This window comes from Lepisma saccharinum, chromosome 9, assembly GCF_977018435.1.
Source record: "Lepisma saccharinum chromosome 9, izLepSacc3.1, whole genome shotgun sequence".
Taxonomy (NCBI): Eukaryota; Metazoa; Arthropoda; class Insecta; order Zygentoma; family Lepismatidae; genus Lepisma; species Lepisma saccharinum.
In genome coordinates, this window is record NC_139237.1 from 84,828,755 (window position 1) to 84,850,363 (window position 21,609).

The 21,609-nt window shown below is 39.2% G+C and overlaps 1 pseudogene across 1 annotated transcript in view; it reads right to left on the reverse strand.

Moving 5' to 3' along the window:
• LOC145992521 (glucose dehydrogenase [FAD, quinone] pseudogene) overlaps window positions 1–1,743 on the reverse strand; it is a 139,907-nt pseudogene extending 138,164 nt beyond the window's left edge. The window contains exon 1 of the transcript XR_014442167.1: window positions 1,722–1,743. The product of XR_014442167.1 is annotated as a glucose dehydrogenase [FAD, quinone] pseudogene (transcript). The remainder of the gene's footprint in view (window positions 1–1,721) is intronic.
• Between the last annotated feature and the right edge of the window lie 19,866 nt (window positions 1,744–21,609).

Here is a 21,609-nt window from a genome sequence, read left to right on the forward strand (position 1 = left end):
TATGCCACTGGTCTGTATCAGAATATTCTTGAGGGGAGGGGGTTTTCTCGACATCTTCGATTCGACCCCCCTAGCAAAATTTCTGGCGACGCCCATGCCATGGTGGGTAGGTGGTTGATTGGTTATTTTACGTCGCTTTTATGACATATTTAGCTAATCGCGACAATGAGGATGATTAGGTGAAATTGATGAAGGGACACCACAAAGAACAGCCATGCCCTGGTCAGGTTTCGAACACATGGCCTCTGGCCGTAGCAGGCTGCGATAACCACTCCGCTATGGAGGTTGGAACAGTGGGAGAATACAGGTTGCAAAGGGGCAGGAGTGTGTGTGTGTGTACCTTGTCCCGGTCATCTCAGGAGCAGGCAGAGAAGGGGTGAAATCGAGTGGGCAGAGCGAAGCAGTACAAGGCTGGTAACAGCAGTAGCTTTCCCCCTCCACACAATCCCATTCCCTCTCGCATGTTTATTGGTGGAGCCGTCTCTCGTCATTACTTGCGCAGAGACTTATTCTCGTTCGCTTGCTCCAGAGACAGCCTGAGTACGAGAGAGAGTAAAAAGAAAACGTTTATCTGTTTTTGTTTCTTATCTACTAGATTTCTGAATATAGACTTGCTGCATTTTAGATTAGACCCGTTGCTGATCCCAATAGAAGTTCAAGTCTGAGTTAGTGCTTGTGTACCTCAAGAATAATAATGTTTAGGACGTATATAGACACTTATAGACTATGGCTCCTGTACCCACAGCCACATGTCCATACATGCTTGTTATTGAACCTTCATAACTTTCATCTTGTCATCATTCATTTTCATCGTAACGATTGGTCAAAAGTGGAAGAAAAGCCTCATAAAATAAAATGAATGTCTGTTCCACTCCTGTGCAGAATCAGTCGATTTTCCGAACAACGCCCTGTACCTTCGATTCTCACTGGAACCGAATTTGAAGCAAGCTGTGGAATGCCAAGTTGTTCTACTATAATCCTAGCTTACTCGGGCAGGGAGGGAGGGATGTCAGGCAAACCAACTCTAGCTTGTATATTTTTCAACTGCGAAAATTTCTATAAAAAATTGAAAACAAATTACGTTCTTGCCTAGCGTGTTCCCAATGTTTATGTATTACTCATCATCATAAAAACATAAATGTAACGTACATAGAGGAAATAATTCACTTGGTGGGCCTATCAGGTACCCCCTTTGGATGTGTGCTATTCGAGACACTCGTGCCAGTGACAGTGTACAATTGATTAGTGATGATGGTATTTTTTTGTAATTATTATAATTAACATACTACTGCACCAATATAAACATAAAAAGAATTGATGAAACATTAATGTGGTTTTTGTGAGTTTTAGTGAATATTAAAATATGTGTGTGACACTCATGCAATAATAATTGGTTACTATTTTCTATTACTGATGAATATTTTTGTACTTATTATAATTAATAAATAACTGTACTTATATAAACAACAAAGGAAGCAGTGATTCAATAAGAAAGTGGTTTCTTGAATTTCAGTGATAAAAAAAGTGTGGGCCTGTCAGATCGGCGCCCTCTCAAGTACGTTTCTCGTACCGTACGGATAACGTAGGGTTAATTGTTGCGTAATAGATATTGTCGCTTTGTTCAAGCGAGGTGGAAGTGTCGAAGTACGCGGAAACTTATCAAATTACGTCGTCTTGAGATACATAATTCATGTCTAGGAATTATTGCTGGAACTACTTACGTAGCCCTGGACCAAGTCTTGCTTACGTCAAGGGAGAAAGCCTGTCGGAAGTCACTGTTTCTTACCTGGAAAAAGAGAGAAAAACACTGAATTCAAATGTGGCTATTAACAGTGAACAGAACACAATTAAAATTAAATTAATAGCAAAATTGCCGATATTATATTGCCTGAAGTCACTTTATCGGAAATTTTTAAAAAGCCGAAATGCGGAAGTAAATCGGCTAAAAGGCCAATACAGTAGTTGTAATGTTACGAAACTTAAGTTGTCGTTGTAGGAAATTTATTGCATGCAAATGTAAAAGTGCACTGGGAACTTAGGCTGCGAAAAAAAACGAGGGGGATAATGGGTGCGTTCGGAGGAGAGGGGGAGTTGTTGGGAAAGAAGTTGAGAATATATAATCTTCACTTCACAGCACATAATTTCTCCCTAATGCCTTACGACACAATTCCGTATGCGTCTCAGACAAATTTCTCGTCAGTGAAGGGGAAGATTTTGGCACGTAACTGTAGACAGGGGTAGAGTTCATAAAAAAATATTAAATATTATTATCTCTTGACAAAATTAGTGAAGTTATAGAAACTCACAAGGCAAAACTGTACAGACGTTTTTCAACTCTCGAAATGACAAGGTTTGTAACGTATTATCAGCTCGATATCTAGAAAAGAAAACCACAGCTAGTTTTAAATTCCACTCAATTACGCGATATGGATCTCCCGATAAGAATCTGAGGATTAAATTAACACCAATAAAATCCCAACACCATAATAAACTGTGATTGTATCATGTTTCAAAAAAATGATATCGGATAAAATCTTACACATAAGCGAGAGAAAAGGAAATCGCCAAGTTCATGTCGCGAAACGTGGGGGAAACTTTGAGATTCATTCTATAATTCCCGTTGGCTTGGAGCAATCTTCCTGCTGTGTGGAATCCGGTGGTCAACAATGGAAGAACACTGCCCTCAGTCCAAGGTGACCGAGTGAGGGCAGAGATCGCGAAACAACACAACGCAACAAGCAAATAAACATTTAAGACAGGATCGTCACATTCCTAGGAAGGTGGCTGCAGTCCGCCGTTAATATGCAGGTTCCACCTCTCGCCTTTAGCACTGAAACCCCCTCAGAACCAGCCAGCAATGTACATTAGAGATTAATCAGTGAGCTGTCCCTTGTAGCTACACTTACGTGCAAGTCATTCTTGCATGTAAATCTCATGGGGTAAGTGCCATCAAACCTACAATTACACATATAGACCAGTGCAATTAGTGATCAGCGATCGTAATTATTCTGGCAGTCTCAAATGTTTAATATGTTTTATAAACAGGTTTCCTGTTGTAAAATCCAAGCTTTCGACCTTGGCGTGCGCGTGCCGCCATCTTGAAAAAACCAGCGGAAATCACGACAAAATGTAGTTTTTCGCATATATCTCCTTTCCAATGCAAATTTCGGTTAACGTAGCCTAAACAAATTTTGTAGAGCATAACATTTCCTACAACTTTTGAATTTACAATTTTCTTCCATCTCTAAAAGGTACCGAGATATAAAGTCCGTGTAATCATACCCAAACTGTACACCTCTTTTATGAAATTTTATGCTCTACAAAATTGGTGTTAGTAAATTTTTCTCGAACTTGCACTGGAAACTAGATACTCACGAAAAAGCAAACCTAGTCGTGCATTTTACTTGTTTTTGCGAACACACGCATTTTTACGACTTTGTATCTTGGTACGTATTAGAGATAGAAGAAAATTGTAAATACAAAAGTTGTAGGAAATGTTATGCTCTACAAAATTTATTAAGGCTACCTTAACCGAAATTTGCATTGGAAAGGAGATACAGGGTCCGGCAGAGGAGTTAGATGGTTTTGAAATGTGAATAACACACTTAATTTTCAAAGGTACAGAAATGTATTACTACAGAGATACAGGTTATTGTATGCCATTTTTATTTACCACGACAGTTCGTGTAAAAATGATGCCTTCAATTTACTTCTATACACATTCGAAGGCCTTTCTCCTTTCCTTTTAAATGACCTACGTAAGATCTTGAGTCAGCGCTTTGTCCGTTTGAACAATTGAAATAAATTCAAATCAATAATCGGCAATCCGGTGACAAGTTGGTGGCCTGCTTAACGGTTGTCAGCCCAGTAAGCATGGAGTCCTGGAATGTGCAACATCGAGCGTTTGGTGTCATCGGCCCGTATGTCTTCGAAGATGAAGATGGGGATTGTGTGACGGTGAACTCCGAACGCTATATCGCATTGATGAACACTTTTGTTTTACCAGAACTTCGTCGGCTTCGGCGTAGGCGTAGGATAAATCAGCAAGACATATGGTACCAACAAGATGGAGCAACGGCTCACACATCTAGATCCTCTATGGCTGTTGTTCGTCAACTTTTCCAGGACATGTCATTTCCCGGCTTGGTGACATACCCTGGCCTCCTCGGTCACCAGACCTTACAATCTGTGATTTTTCTGTGGGGATTCCTCAAATCCAAAGTCTATGTGAATAAACCTCGCACATTAGACGACCTGAATTACAGATGAAATTGCAAACATTGATGGTGAAATATTGCAACGTGCCGTCCGCAACTTCTGGGAAAGGCTTCGAATGTGTGTACACGTAAATGGAAGTCACTTGGACATAATTTTTAAAGTCATGAAGACTTGCCATGACAATTGGCATACAATAACTTAAAATGGCATACCAAAATCTGTATTTCTGTAGAAATACATTTCTGTACCTTTGAAAATTAGGTGTGTTATTCACATTTTAAAACCGTCTAACGTCTCTGCCGGACCCTGTATATGCGAAAAACTGGATTTTACCGTGATTTCGGCTGATATTTTCAAGATGGCGGCGCCGCGCACATAATACAACAGGGGACCAGTTTATAAAACATATTAAAAAATTGAAACTACCAGAATAATTACGATCGCAACCATTTTTTTGCGCTAATTGCACTGGCCTAATACACGTCACTATATGCATACACACACACACACATGTATATACAGAGTGTTCCGTTCAAATCTCCCTAATTTCAATTAATTACTGTGAACGAAGTACGATGAATTGTGAAATAACTGTAACTCCAAATGAAAGGCCAGATCTTCAAGTTTTGTTTTCATGACTTGAAGTTGTCCGTTTGCTCACTACGCAGCGCCACTGTAGCATAAATTAAAATGGCAACTGTTCAACAACGCGCGCAGGCAGTGGTGTGGTATGCTGAGACAAAATCTGTGATTGCAACGCAACGAAATTTCAGACGAGTTTACGGAGGAGTTGCACCTGATTCTAAATCAATTAGGCTGTGGTTTAGTAAATTTCTAACAACTGGCAGTGTCCTAAACAATCTGGTGGATCTCGGAGGAAAAGGTGGAAGAAATTCGACCTGGTCTCACTCCGCTGAAATTCTTCCTCTGGGATTACGTCAAGGATCGTGTGTTTGCGATTCCAGTGAATAACATCCCAGAGTTACGAACCCGCATACGTGATACGATTGCAACAGTAACAGGGGACATGTTGGAGAGAACATGGCAAGAAGTTGAATACAGATTGGATATTGTTCGTGCTACCAATGGGGCACATGTGGAGGTGTATTAGTGTGTGGGAAATAAAATTTATGAGTTTATCTTCAATTCTCTGAAATTTCATTGCTCTGTCATTCATACTTTCTTATCTACGATAACTGAAATTAGGGAGATTTGAACGGAACACCCGGTATATTAAACAGATGTCTCGCCGATGGCATACTGGTGATGTTATTTCAAATGGAGAATCAAACTTATCCCGTGACTCGAACCCTCAACCTGCTGGTTACCGTACCATCAGGTTATCTTTCCTGGACCCTCCACTTTCACCGTGGCTTAGGAGTTAGTGATATCTTTAATTTGAAGGTGTCAAATAGGCTGTTTTATGCGTGCGCCGCACAGCAACGGAACGGCCAAGAGAGCAACGGAACGAGCAGACTTGTGATTCTTCCTTCCAAAAACGTACTCTACCCATCGCGGTTAGCTTTCCTTGCATATATTCTTGTAGGACTGTCTCAAACTGAAGGTCCAGTCCGGATTAGTGTATCTATGAACAAAGTGGACTTTCAATCTCAAACAAACAAGCCAAATTATAGTGTAATGCCTGGTACAATGGCAACATCGTCGCTTTGTAAAACAGGGATTCCTTGTTCGACATCCAGTTGAAGCACACAGTGGTTCGAATCGTCCTGTCCCGATTAGCCTATCTGTGCATAAAGTAAACTTAAAAGACAAACTTCAAACATATTATACCTACTTTATATATATTTAGCAGGGTTTTCTTAACGAGAATTTGTTTAATGATCTGTTGATTTAAGTCCACTTTATGCACAGTCTGGACTGGACCTACAGTTTAAAGTGGGATCGGAAACACTGTGCAATGAGTCTCCATCGGGTATCAAACCCGACACGCCTTGATTACAAGGCGACGACCTTAAAACTACACTATTTTTAACACTTTTACAAGACTCTAGTTTAATCAAGCCACTGTGAATGTAAGTGGGGAGCTGATGAAATAGGTGAAAGAACAAATACAATGAAACGTTCATATCTTACCCAATATTCGAACCCAGATCCCCCGTTCAGTACTGCACTACTCTACACCAATTCGCCACAAAGCTTAAATACGATAATAAATTTCCAACGGACTCGTATTTATTACATCCTAACGAAGAAATTCTTACAGCACTCTCCAAAGACCATGTTAAAACTCAATTCTCCATACGAAGCATAAACACACATTCACAATTCAACGTGTGAAATTATGTAAACAGTTAGAAAATAAAACGAACATATGCGTGTGTCCAGCAAACACGGCCAATCAAATTAGCGTTCACAATTATTCCTCTTGGGAATACGAACTCGATAACCAGTGATTTAATTATACATTAGAATGAATATTCCAGCGATGCCCGCTCAATATGCTTCAGGGTGCGCACGAACTGCCAGCATGAGCAATCTCCTATGAAGAACAGTGTTTCCAACTAGCAGTAAAAATCACCAAAATAAGTGTTCGAAATACGTAATAAGAATAATAACACTCAAGTGCCTTCAAGTGTCAGAAAAAAAAACTAGTAAAAATCATGGATGCAAAAGTCAATTTTCTTCAGAAATAGGCACAGCAGAGCGTTGCGGAGTCCGAGATTCCAAGATAAATAACCTTAAAGGTTCGCAACCAATTAATCCTCGCAGTATTGCTGGTTGCGCGTAAGTCACGGGGCTAAATACAGGTTGCAAAAAAACAAAGGGCGGGCATATCATTCGCAAGTAGCAGGGAGTGTGCAAATTTTACTTCGTTTATTACAGAATTTAACAGAAGGCAATAGCTTCTTAGAGTAGAGAGTGCTGGAAACGAAAATGAGGTCAGATACTTCGAGATTTGTCCAGACGAGAGAAACCTCTGTAAAATCGAGACTTAAGTTTCTACGATTCCTTCTCATTCGAAATTTGGGTATGGTATTTGAAAAAATTACCTAAGCGAAACTTATCTTACTGTATGACATATTCAGATATGCCGGGACACTATCCATTTGATTACTTATAAATAAGTCCTACATATTTGTTATTACCGTTATTAAAAAAGTGAAATTCTTAGTGGTAATCGAGAGCTTGCGTTGTGTGGTTGCAGAGAATGAGGATAAAAGTAAGTTTCGAGGATTCGTACCGTCGCAGCAAGCCGTCAAAGAGGAACTCCTTATTTAAAAGGTGGTTTCCCTTAGGGAGACCTCACACCGAAGGGAAAGGCGACAAGAGTTGCTTGAGGATTTCAATTGAACGCAGGCTTGTGAGGCCTGTCGTGCCGCTACGGTGTGAAACGTTGCTGTTCATCGGTGCGTTCCGAAGCGACATGTGTCGCGTGACGCCTCGGTCTGAAATCTCCCTAAGGGAACTTCCAGACTGAAGATATAGGCAACAAACGACACGTGTCGCTTGGAAACGAACCTTAAGAATAAATCCAACCTTTCGTATCGAAGTGACACAACAAGCTGAACGTGCAGTACGTAGAAATGAGATTGATTGACTTGGCTTCTTTTACTCTGCTTTTCTGCCACATTAGCCTCTACCACTGCCAGAGAGAATCGCCGGACAAAAAGTGTCAGCTGCCGGGTCTCGGCCTGCCGGCTCATTCAGTTTCTACACGACCTCAATCCAACCTTTGCGTGAGATGCAACCGCTGGATATAAACACTGCCCCTCCCCCTTTCGGAACCACCGGTCCTCCTCCACCACTTTCGATCATTTCTCTCTGCCCCAGAAGCCCATTTCCGCGGACGTTCATTATTCGTAATTATATCACCAGCAGCTAGCAATTGTAGACTACGACAGCTACATCTTTCGCAAGGATTTTTACGCAATGTAAATTTATACACGTACAAAAAAATTCTTGTTTTAAGTAAAAGAAACCTTAAGGTGATGCTTAGACTGCTACTCTGTCCTCAAAAAGTCCTATTTTCCCTACCTCCGTCGCGTTGCGGTGTCCATTCACCAATTCCATCACATCATCACTAATCCCCATCTTCGCAATTAGCCAAAAGTGGCAGAAAAGCGAAGTAACATCAACCAAATCAATCAATCTCTATTTCGGATATTTTGCGTTCGTTTTCTATCTCTTGGGATAATCGCGACAATGAAGCTGAATTGATGAAACGATGATGTGAGAATCACTCTGGTCATACTTTAACCGGGATTCGAACCTACGATCTCTGGCTTTCAAGTGCTTTACGCTAACCACTCCGCTGCGGAGGCCGACGTCCGTTCACCTAAAAATCTCTGGGTTTCGTAGATAGCCTAGGAATCTAGCCTAGTCCTAGATTATAATCCCCTGAAAGTGTCAGCGTGCCACTAGGACCAAAAAAATCGAAGGCCACGACTATACAAGATCGAAGCCATGCTCGAAAAAAATATTCGTTACCATAGCTTAACGCAGAATTGAATAAGATAAATATTAATGTAATTCGTTTCTATATAGGTCCACTGGTTAATTTTTAATTGGAGTCTAAACTCGAGTCTCCATAATTTTTAACCTGACAGTAGCCTCAATCAATTCGGTACCTTGCTTTAAGGTCATTCCATGTCAAATCAACCAATAAAAATTGTTCCTTTGAATCTTTAGGATCCCGATTTTTAAGATTTTTGTTTATTCATTGTATGTATAAAAAAATACAAAATTTCAGATTTTTTGGGCTCTTAGTTTTTGAGCTATTAAGTTTCAAAAACTCAACAATTTGACATTCTGAAATCTGTAGATAAAGTATTTGACTCACAAGGGAGGTTATCTAAGTGTCCCTCTCCGATTTCCATGAAACTTGGCAGCTATACAGAGGTCCAAAGGAAGAAATACGTGATTTTTTTCGGCTAAAAAACGGTTTTAGGGGGCAAAACCCGCCTCCAATGTCAAGATGAGGACAAATTGACGTGGGGATCTGACCCCTGTGTCCCCTTCCGATTTCCATGAAATTTGGCAGGTGTATAGAGTAGCCCTATGCCCCCGTTTCTTCCTATGCCATATTTACGTGGTTTCGGGGTCACATCTCCACTTCAATTTCTCCTCATCTTGACATTTTAGGCGGGTTTTACCCCCTATACACCTGCCAAGTTGTAAGGGGAACACTTAGATAACCTCCCTTGTTACAGAGCTCAAATTGGCGTCATTCTCTTCTGCTGTTAATGAGATTTAATCTGAAATGCAACACGACTTTCAGATTTGAATTTTTATAATTTTTCAAAAACTGGAAAAAAAAAAATTGAAAATCGAAACCCTTTAATATGCCCAATATGTATTTCTGGCACGTTCCTGGGTCAGGATTTTTTTTTTACTTCTCCTTAGTCCACTTCTTGTAGCTTTCAGTATCGTTTCTCTACTGCTATTTCACGGGCATTTCTTTAATGAGTGCATCTCGCCCGCTCCGTATGTAAATTTTGTCACTTGTTCCGCGACATTATATAACCGAAATCAAATAGGAGAGAGAGAGAAAGTTTCGGGTTTATCGGCTTTGTTCTAATGGAAAACAGCAGCAACAGCTCCTCACCAGAAGGGGTACCCGACCACTTCCTCAATCCCAGACCAGTCCTGTTTGCACTGTTTTCCTAGCGCTGCCTGTCATGCCTGTATGACGAACGAACAAAGCCACTTTTTCCAAAAGCCCTCCAATTTAATGCACACCAGGTGACGGAAAGTGTTTATTCATTTCGATTTCTATTCGCTTCGTTTTTTATCGCGAGCTCAAAAAAGCGACTCGGCTTGTGGTCTGGTCCTTTATGTAACTCTTTGTGTCCTCGCACCCGGAAGACCAACAGGAGAAGGAAAGTTCCACATTCTTCAAGAATTGCTTGCGCTTTTGCAGGTACACTGAAAGGATTGTGGACCAACTTTGAGGAAAGGGCACAGGAAAAAGTAAAGGGAAGTGCATTGAGGAGCGGATACAGTTGGCGAACAGCAATGTGTGCTGAACGTCTTATTCTTCTTCAAGGCCCACGGCAGGCGTCTATGTCTTCGAGACGTGAACGGAATGCTGAAGCAGGAGAGTCACTTTCAACAGTCGCTGCCAGGACCCTTACGTCTGCCATCCTTCAGATGCACATTCACTGTCATTTTTTTTTCTGTCAGCGACTAATGAACACTCTGAAACGTACGGTATTTCACAGCATAATCGTTGCACCCTGTTTTTTCAATCCAAGAATTGGAATCGTTCGTTGACGCCTCAAATAACGAAACCAAAATCTTCGGACATAATTTTATAAGTCCATACTCTCCAACAATGTAGTAAATCTTCTTAATTACGATTATAATGCACTAATCAGCAACAACTAATGCATTAACTTGAATTCACACAGGAAAAGTATTCGCTAAACGGCCACAAAGAAATGTGCATCGAATTGGTCTACTGTATTCAATTTTATAGTATTCACGGGCATTACGTGCATCTTGCACAAGACAGTTCAGTTGCATAAAAAATGCAATAAAATAAGAGAAAATTATGCAGCGAATTACGGTAACATCTGTGGCTCGGCAATCAGATGTCACATCAACTTGAAGCTAGGTCACGGCTAATGGGTAAGGTAAAGTTCAATTTTCTTTAGAGCAAGGATATTAAATTTTATTAACAATAAAAACATCTCCCTTGTACATTGCAATGTCCCGGCACGTGGGGGGTGGTAAATCTTAACACGTGTCCCGGCACGTGGTTACACATGCACTTAATCTTAGGTATAGTGGAAATGGTGTGGTCTATATCACGGTCAGGCTCGAGGTAAACCTCGGTCTCGATTTTCACAAGTTCGCCTCAGTCTCTGCGGTACGATGCATTAACACCCCCAATATGTATTTCTGCCAAGTTTCCAGCACAGGAAAATATTTACTTCTCCTACAGTCCACATCTTCTTATAGGTTCCGAAAATTTTCTTATTGATTAATTGATTGGTTTGGTTTATTTTACTTCGCTTTTCTGCTACTTTTGGTTAATCGCGGTGATGAGGAGAGATGATTAGATTAAATTGATGAAGAGACACAAAGACAGACGCCCACACCAAAGCTGGGACTCAACCGGGGAACTGAGGTGGCGAGATGGAAAGGACAGAAATGGTAGTATCTAGCACTCAACACGCTCGGACAAAGAACCAGCAATGTTATGAAGAATATACAGGGTGTCATTTTAATGGCGCCCACGGACCATGGAAACGTATAGAGGACATCAAAACAAACAACTTTTTCTCGTTGGTGCATCGTTTCGGCGCTACAGCCGTTCAAAAAAGCTCGTTTTGCCGCCTGAATGCTGGCAACCCAACACAACATTTGATTCCATATGTGACGTCATATCCCGTCGTGAAGCGGTGCGTTCCAGGGTTGCCAGGAACACACATATTCTGTGAAAAATGACATAGCTACAATCAGCCACATTATGTACCGTAAAACAAAACAAGAAAACACGTTCTGTAACCTAACAGGAAGTAAACAAACGATACGAAAAATGGTAGAAAGAAAATGGAATTCAAGTGGAAGTAGTCATATCGAATTTTGTCTTAGCTTACATATCAAATATTTGCAAATCTAGTTACCAAGTTGGCATCTACAATTTAGTCTGTCCACTTCGTCCTTCTGATACTGTCTGTGACACACTGAACAGATGACAAAATATAAATGAAAGAGCTCAATTCCAAAGGTAAGCAACACATAACATAATGTATATTCAGGGCATTATGAGGCAAGTGGCAAAAATGGTTGAAAATACAGGGATATAAATAGTAGTAAAACAAACTCTCCGACGACTGTGATTATCTACGCACCGGATACACATGTAATAGTTTGCAACTCTAAACAGGGCAGTATATTCGCTACTGATTCATCTTTAGATTGTTACTGTGGTTGTACGTGTTTTAGTCGTAATGTAACAACGTGAACCTCAGATACTCCGTTATCACCACAAAAGTACCACAAGGCATCTGGACACAAACCTGTAGATATCAACCTTGCAACGAGATAAGCTGAGTTAAAATCCGATAATGACACTTCATTTTGAATACGTTTTTTTACCATTTCTCATATCGTTGGTTCACTTCCCCCTTCTCCTGAGATGACTGCTGATCTTCTGGCTGGTAGGCTATGATGTTCGGTCTTCTAGAACAGTTTCTCGCTTCGTTTTACAGGTAATAATGTGGTTGGTAGTTTGTCATTTTTCACAAAATTTGTGTGTTCCTTGCAACCCTACCGTGCGCTGTTTCGCCGCAGGAAATGACGTCACAGATACGATCAAATGTTGTGTTGGGTTGCCAGCATCCAGGCGGAAAAACGGTCTTTTTTTGAACGGCTGTAGCGACGAATTGACGCACCAACGAGAAAAATGTTACTGAGAAAAGTTGTGTGTTTTGATGTCCTCTACACGAATCTGTGGTTCGTGGGCGCCATTAAAATGACACCCTGTATACATAGATGCACTGCCCACATGATTGTACGCTTAAAGTATAATGTTGCAACACAATAATCTAATTTCCCATCAAGAGCTCGGTCAACTTCCAAAGTACATTTCAAGTATTCCAGTCGTTCCCTCCTCTCAAAGTCAACCTTGTTGGATGAAAATTACTGGAAATTTCCAGTGGCGGCGATATTCGCATAGATAGAGTTGTTTTTATTCAATGATAAATAACAATTAGTTATTTCCCATATTTGTTACGATTGAACAGGTTGTGGATGGGAGAAGGTATTTTGCATAACCTGTATAAATTTAACAGAGTGTCCCCCAACCCCCATACATCCGGAAGAGCATATGCAAACCACTGTTCAATTGCCTCGGCAAAAACCAGTGTCCCAGAATCCACTCGGCTTTGACGTCACTGACGCTACACCGGTTCATTAGATACTGGTGAAATTTGGATATGGGATAATGCGTTCGCTTCTGCCGCTCGCGATAAAAACTACACTTCCATTGGCAACATGGGACCCAATCAGGGGCGTAGCGTGTATCTAAGCACTGCAAGTACTGTATTTTACCACACAATCGTCGCATACTTTCTACCTAACTTTTCTGCAAAAAAAAATATGGTGCGGCAATTATGTGAAGCTATTTTTGTTTAATTGTGCTGGTATTACCGGTACTCAAAATTAATTTATTATATGGTGCGACAATTATGTGAAGCTATTAATTTTTTTAATTGTGCTGCTATTACCGGTATTCAAAAATCATTTATTATATGGTGCGACAAATATGTGAAGCTATTTATTTTTTTAATTGTGCTGGTATTACCGGTACTCAAAATTCATTTATTATATGGTGCGACAATTATGTGAAGCTATTTATTTCTTTCATTGTACTGGTATTACCGGTATTCAAAAATCATTTATTATATGGTGCGACAATTATGTGAAGCTATTTATTTTTTTAATTGTGCTGGTATTACCGGTACTCAAAAATCATTTATTATATGGTGCGACAATTATGTGAATCTATTTATTTCTTTAATTGTGCTGGTATTACTGGAATTCAAAAATCATTTATTATATGGTGCGACAATTATGTGAATCTATTTATTTCTTTAATTGTCCTGGTATTACCGGTACTCAAAATTCATTTATTATATGGTGCGACAATTATGTGAAGCTATTTATTTCTTTAATTGTGCTGGTATTACTGGAATTCAAAAATCATTTATTATATGGTGCGACAATTATGTGAAGCTATTTATTTCTTTAATTGTACTGGTATTACCGGTACTCAAAATTCATTTATTATATGGTGCGACAATTATGTGAAGCTATTTATTTCTTTAATTGTGCTGGTATTACTGGAATTCAAAAATAATTTATTATATGGTGCGACAATTATGTGAATCTATTTATTTCTTTAATTGTGCTGGTATTACTGGAATTCAAAAATCATTTATTATATGGTGCGACAATTATGTGAATCTATTTATTTCTTTAATTGTGCTGGTATTACCGGTATTCAAAAATCATTTATTATATGGTGCGACAATTATGTGAAGCTATTCATTTTTTTTATTGTGCTGGTATTACCGGTACTCAAAAATCATTTATTATATGGTGCGACAATTATGTGAAGCTTTTTATTTTTTTAATTGTGCTGGTATTACCGGTACTCAAAAATCATTTATTATATGGTGCGACAATTATGTGAATCTATTTATTTTTTTAATTGTGCTGGTATTACTGGAATTCAAAAATCATTTATTATATGGTGCGACAATTATGTGAATCTATTTATTTCTTTAATTGTGCTGGTATTACTGGAATTCAAAAATCATTTATTATATGGTGCGACAATTATGTGAATCTATTTATTTCTTTAATTGTGCTGGTATTACCGGTACTCAAAAATCATTTATTATATGGTGCGACAATTATGTGAATCTATTTATTTCTTTAATTGTGCTGGTATTACTAGAATTCAAAAATCATTTATTATATGGTGCGACAATTATGTGAATCTATTTATTTCTTTAATTGTGCTGGTATTACCGATATTCAAAAATCATTTATTATATGGTGCGACAATTATGTGAATCTATTTATTTCTTTAATTGTGCTGGTATTACTGGTATTCAAAAATCATTTATTATATGGTGCGACAATTAGGGTAACTTCGGTGAATAACGCCACCAATTGGTCATTTTGTTCTAGAACTCATACATTTTTTATTGTTAGGAACATGAAACTTACATGTTTAGGAGAATGAACTTTCCTCTATTGTGTAATAATAAAATATTGATTGCACTGTTATAATGAAAGCAATAAAATACTAAATTCTGTGTTAATGCAAAATGGCGTTATTTCCAGACCTGTCTGGTAATAACGCCATGTTCTTAATTACAAGTAAAACATTCATATTTTCTTTACTAATCTGTACTAGGAAAAATAATTACTGTAGTAAGTTATTAGAAAAAGCATGTCGTTTTTTGTCTTTTCGCGATACCCAGTCCCTCAAAGTTCTGCGAGGAATTTGGAACAAACGTGCAGCACATGCTATCTTCCTTCCTTGTTTGACGGCTGCCATAGCTTGCCTAAAGTCATCTACTGACCATTTGGCCTGTATATTTCTACATTTTCTCGCCATCTGAAAGAGGAAATTAACCGAGAATAAATATCTGTACGCCTCGAAAGTAACTGAGCAAGTATAAACCTATTTTCGAAATCAACATTTCCTTAAATTTGAGTTTAAGTTGAGTGGCGTCATTCCCCGACACGATGATGGCGTTATTTCCCGAAACAACAGATTGCAGTTTAACCAACTGTTCTAAACTTACGACACCGACCATGAAAACCGTACACACATCATTCTCTTATGTAATAAACGTATTGTGTAAGTACAGCATTGTTAACATTTAAAATCTAATCCTACAATAGAAAAACACTCACCTTTGTCGGCGAGATGAAAATGTGGACCCTTTTTCCTCGAAACGCAACTCAAACGTCTACACTGTTCAAAGTGTTTCTCTTAAATGAAGGCTCAACAATGGCAACCGTTCTTATCAGCAATGCTACCAGGCACCATTGTTTATCGCAAAACTGTGAGTCACCCCTTAACTTTACATGCGTCCATGCTTTCAGAGTTGAAACTTTGAAATGGCGTTGTTTCCCGCCTGGCGTTATTCACCGAAGTTACCCTATGTGAATCTATTTATTTCTTTAATTGTGCTGGTATTACTGGAATTCAAAAATTATTTATTATATGGTGCGACAATTATGTGAATCTATTTATTTCTTTAATTGTGCTGGTATTACTGGAATTCAAAAATCATTTATTATTTGGTGCGATAATTATGTGAATCTATTTATTTCTTTAATTGTGCTGGTATTACCGGTATTCAAAAATCATTTATTATATGGTGCGACAATTATGTGAAGCTATTTATTTTTTTTTATTGTGCTGGTATTACTGGAATTCAAAAATCATTTATTATATGGTGCGACAATTATGTGAATCTATTTATTTCTTTAATTGTGCTGGTATTACTGGAATTCAAAAATCATTTATTATTTGGTGCGACAATTATGTGAATCTATTTATTTCTTTAATTGTGCTGGTATTACCGGTATTCAAAAATCATTTATTATATGGTGCGACAATTATGTGAAGCTATTTATTTTTTTTATTGTGCTGGTATTACCGGTACTCAAAAATCATTTATTACTAAACTGACTACGCTGCAAGATTAGGGCACACGGAACTCTCGTGACAGTTTAGTGAACATTAATCCCGTCTGGAAAAGTTAACACAGTACATTTTGTGCCTTACAGTCGAAATATTAAACTGGATAAATTTTAGAACAGTGTTGCGAAGTACGAAGTAACAAAATTTAACTCTTCTGTGTCCGAAGATTCTGCGCCGCTATCATTGGTTTCTGAACAGAGTGGCCACTCTAGGACCATACTCTATTTAAACCTTACGTATTACCGCTCTCACCACCTACACACATACACAAATACCGGGTAATCCGTTTGAGATGTCAGAAAAGTAAACCGTTGTGTAGAATAGGTTAATGTACGTATCTCTGAGCAATTTGTTGTAATATATGCAGAAAGGATGTAAGTTTTGGGTGAGTGCATGTTTACAGACTTCAGCCATGTGGCTGTACTAGTGTGCATATAACACTCGAAAATTCCACATCCCATACGAGACAGTGAGCGCTGTTGTGGCGTGACCACTATCTTTATCTACCATGAACGCTAGCGCCACGCGGCTGAAGTTTGTAAACCTGCACTCACCCAAAACTTACATCCTTTCTGCATATATTGCAACAAACTGCTCAGAGATACGTACAATAACCTATTGTACAGTCACGGACACTGTCGGCTTGTAATGAATACATTGACTTTCAATGGAATCGTTACAAGCCGGCAGTGTTCGTGCAAACAATGTCACCAATTAGCTTAGCGACTCCAAAAACTATGGATTCGACACTAATCTAGGTCATTTGTGGCATTTTATTTTTCACCCCCTCTCAACCCCCATGCCGATAGGTGATGAACTTGGGAGTTGAACCGCATTTGGAGTGTCACGAAAACTACGGATTCCATTCGCAACACAGCCTGAATGTTAGACAACCCGAGAAACACTATCGTTGTGCGGAATTTAATATCGGTGGTTCTCGATTATTTTTACATATCACCCTTTCCCACCCCACCCCTAGGAGTGCCAGGGGTACCCTACGCCAAAAATATTATTTCCAGATTGCAAGTGGTACGTGCACCAAGTTTGGTTGAAATTGCTCCAGGCGTTCGAGAGTTATGCCGGAACAAACAAATATACACAACCACACATAGACATACATCCATTTATTTATATATATATATAGATAGATAGATAGATAGAAGATATAAAGGGTCTGTGTGACGTATCCAAAAATTCTAATTCAATTGAAAAACAGTATACATATTTAAAATATTTAATTTAAGCTGCGAAGTTTACATTGGCCATTTCACATAGTCAGACTCTAAGTACACACAAGTCACAAATCTTACGGGATGTACTAATCTATGAAAAATTGTTAATTGTATAAGAATTTCAAACTCAAATTTAACTAATCAACTTCATATCTTATCTTGCCATAATCTTCCGTCTGTTAAATAAATTGTTCTACTGTCCGCAGTGGCAGGCGTTGTTGTTTCGGCAGGAAGAAGGATGGATGGGGTAAGGATTCGTGGCAAAAAGAATTTGGAAATTGAAGATGCTGAGCAAGCACTGGTCAATGATGGGGGCATTCCGAGGACCTGACGTCACGACAATGATCCCAATTGACTTCAAAGACAAAGCCACAGACCTCCAGGTACGGTCAACGGCAAAGATAATGGTAGGCAAAATGCCCATCGCTAATTTCATTACATTTTTATTCTACATCCTGCGTTGTTTTAAGGAATGAGACTATGTTGGTTCGAAGCATATATTGTTCTCTGCTTATTGACGTCTTTATTTCATCAAATTGTGTAATACAGACCGAATGAAAATGGTGGTGGACAATTCGCCTACTGTTTCTTTCGCCGTTGGGTGTACCAGACCGGAAACTTGAACCTTTTAACATGGGTCACCTTAAATCAAAAAATTTGGAAGAATACTTTCATGGCGGCAAGCATACCTTCATATTTCCACATGTAACAACTATTTTGAAGATTGTAATTACGTAACACAAGCTTCAATTTTAAAGCTTAGTAAGAAACCGTGAATGCAAACACAACCAACTGAAAGTAATGTATGAAAATATGAAACGTGTTTCACATGTTGAAACCCACATTCTGCAGGCTCAATTCAGAATGCGCATCTCCGCCATATTTCTATCCCACGGGCTATGCGCGAGCGAAGATGCGCAGCTTAAAACAAAAGCGAATCGTTTTACGTCTACAGTTAAGTCTGTGGACAAAACCCCGGTAGGAAAGAAAAGAAACATTTTGCAAAACGTCCAGTGATTGGCCCCAACGGACATTCGTCCAGAAGGTGAAATTAATAGGCGAGTAATTGCTTCGGCAAGTTGCAAGTCCGTCCGACGGTTTTAACGCGTTGTTACATGCTCGTGATTAAACGGCCAACCACTTGCGACAATTCTGCGAACGTGAACGGAGCCCTGCACTTTTTTTATCTTTCTTTTTAATAAGATCAGCACAAGGCGCGAAATGAGGCCGCCGCGAAATGGCTTTCACTGGCGCTCATCGTTCCTGACGTGTAGCACGTACGCCCCGCGGCAATGTTGCCATCCATGCGTACATATCACTAAATCCACCACAGGTACTGAATGTACAGCAGTGGATTTTGGTACACACTACGGATGGACAAACCCGGATATAATTTTACCCGGAAATCGGATAATTTTCTATCCCCATTTCAATCATCCGAATATACTGTTTTGCGCATTTTACGAACATTTTTCTTTCAGTTTCTCAATTTTATGGCTTCTCGTATTATTTTATACATCAAGTTCACATACCTTCCGTACCGATTCTCAACAAATCCATCCTCCAGTCTGCTCTGCTCCTTCATCCGTTTACAAATACTCAGCAGTCAGCATATTCTTTTAACGTTTACTTTTTATTTTCCTAAAACAGATCTCGGTATTCATCACGTTTGCTTGCTTATTTTTCAGTGTGTGCCATTTGGATACGGATATTCTCGAACCATTATTTGGCAGTTATTTCCTTAATTTCAGAAATCGTTCTTGCCAGAATAACTTACTGAACTTGAAAACGTAAATGGCGATCTGCACATACGAACATCCGGATCATCCGTACTATCCGAATATCTGTACTATCCGAGTATTCGCATTATCCAGTTATCCGAATTGTCCATATATTCGGATATTCAGTTTATCCGCTGTATCAGAAAAAGGTATCCATTATCTGGATTTTGTGTGCATGTCCAGTACGCATCGCAGATGTTTCATTGTAGAAATTTCGGGGAAAATTCAAGCCGACCAGCAGAGATGCAAAGGTAAATGCTCGCTTTTTCCGCCATATACAACGAATTTTTGACTCCACTATAGGAGGGTCACTATTTATATTTTGAGCCTTGGCAACACTGATTGAAGTTAGGCGCGATTTGACGTTTGCACGGAATTGTCTGGCATTATTGACCATACCGTACTTCAAATGTTTTGTCAATAGCTTGATTTGTGTTGTTTATGTTGCCTTGGAGATTGCGCGACAACAATAAAATGGAATTAACCCGTGAACATTTTCGTGCGATGATTTTTTACGATTTTCGACGTGGATTATCAAGACAACAGTGCATCGATCAACTTACTTCCACATTTGGCGATGAAGCCCCATCCTTTGCCACTGTGAAACGCTGGTATAACGAATTTAATCGTGGCCGCCAGTCGCTCACCGACGAGATTCGCGAAGGTCGTCCAAAATTAGTTGTTGTTCAAGAAAACATTGATGCAAAACCTAATACTGCAAGATCGTCATGTGACATACTGTGAGATTGAGGCAACCATAGGCATTAGTTCCACCAGCATATATAAAATATTACATGATCATTTAGCTGTGAGAAAGGTATGTTCTCGTTGGATCCCACACAATTTGACAAAAACTCAAAAAGACGCTCGCGTCAATTGGTGCAAACAAATGCTCAATAAATACAATCGTGGTGCTTCAAAAGACGTATATAAGATTGTAACAGGTGACGAATCATGGATATATGCATATGAGCCGGAACGTAAACAGCAGTCGACTGTATGGGTGTTTCAAGATGAACCCAATCCAACAAAAGTTGTTCGCGCTCGAAGCACATCGAAACAAATGGTCGCCTGTTTTTTCTGGAAAACTGGTCATGTGGCAACTGTGCCTTTAGAGGAACGTAGAATGGTCAACTCTGAATGGTACACAACAATTTGTTTGCCAGAGGTCTTCGGTCAAATACGGAAAACAAACAAACGCCGTCGGATCATTCTTCATCAAGACAATGCCATTTGTCACACATCTCGTCGAACAACCGACTTTATGAACAGTCCAAAAATCGAATTGATGGGTCATCCGCCGTACAGTCCTAATTTGGCACCCAATGAATTCTTCTTGTTCCCGAATGTCAGGAATAAATATTGGACAGCGATTTTCGTCGGCGGAAGACGCCGTTGATGCGTTCAAAAACCATATTATGGAGGTGTCTCAAGAAGATTGGAAAAACTGCTTTGACAAATGGTTCGAACGAATGCAAAAGTGTATTGACCATAAAGGAGAATACTTCGAAAAACAATAAAACAGTTTTCAATGCCAAATTCCTGTTTTTTCATTGTTAGGCTCAAAATATAAATAGTGACCCTCGTAGCGCAGAGCATTAGTTGTCAACCTTCATAAGACCGAGGTCCGATAAACATTTTCAGTAGTTGATGATGTCCCGATCACAACAATCTTGCGCGTAAATACCTGTCTGATTTCTTTAGCTCTACGCATACGTTAAGATATAACCTTGAATTTAAATATGGTGACTCAGAACAAACGTTATAATTTAGTCAGGCGTATAAGAACAATAATTGAAAGTCACCAGTGTACAGTCATGGACACTTCTGGGTTGTAACGATCACAATGAAAGTTAACGGGATTGTTACAAGCCAGAAGTGTCCGTGACTGTACACTACGTTCATATTGCCTTCAACCTCTGTTAACAAAACACAATTTAATTACAGACACCTCCCATATTTGATTGTTTCCTTCACGGTTTCACCGATGACGTTGTAGCACTGGTAACATCGTCGCTTTGTAATTCTAGGTTCGATACCCGCTAGATGCACATCGTTGTTGGGATCTCACCCGTGCCGATTAGCCTATCCTGTGCATAAAATGGACCAAAAACTCAATATACTTGTGTGAAATAAAATCTCCTTCCTTCTGATTACATTGGATTCTTGTTACTTAGCG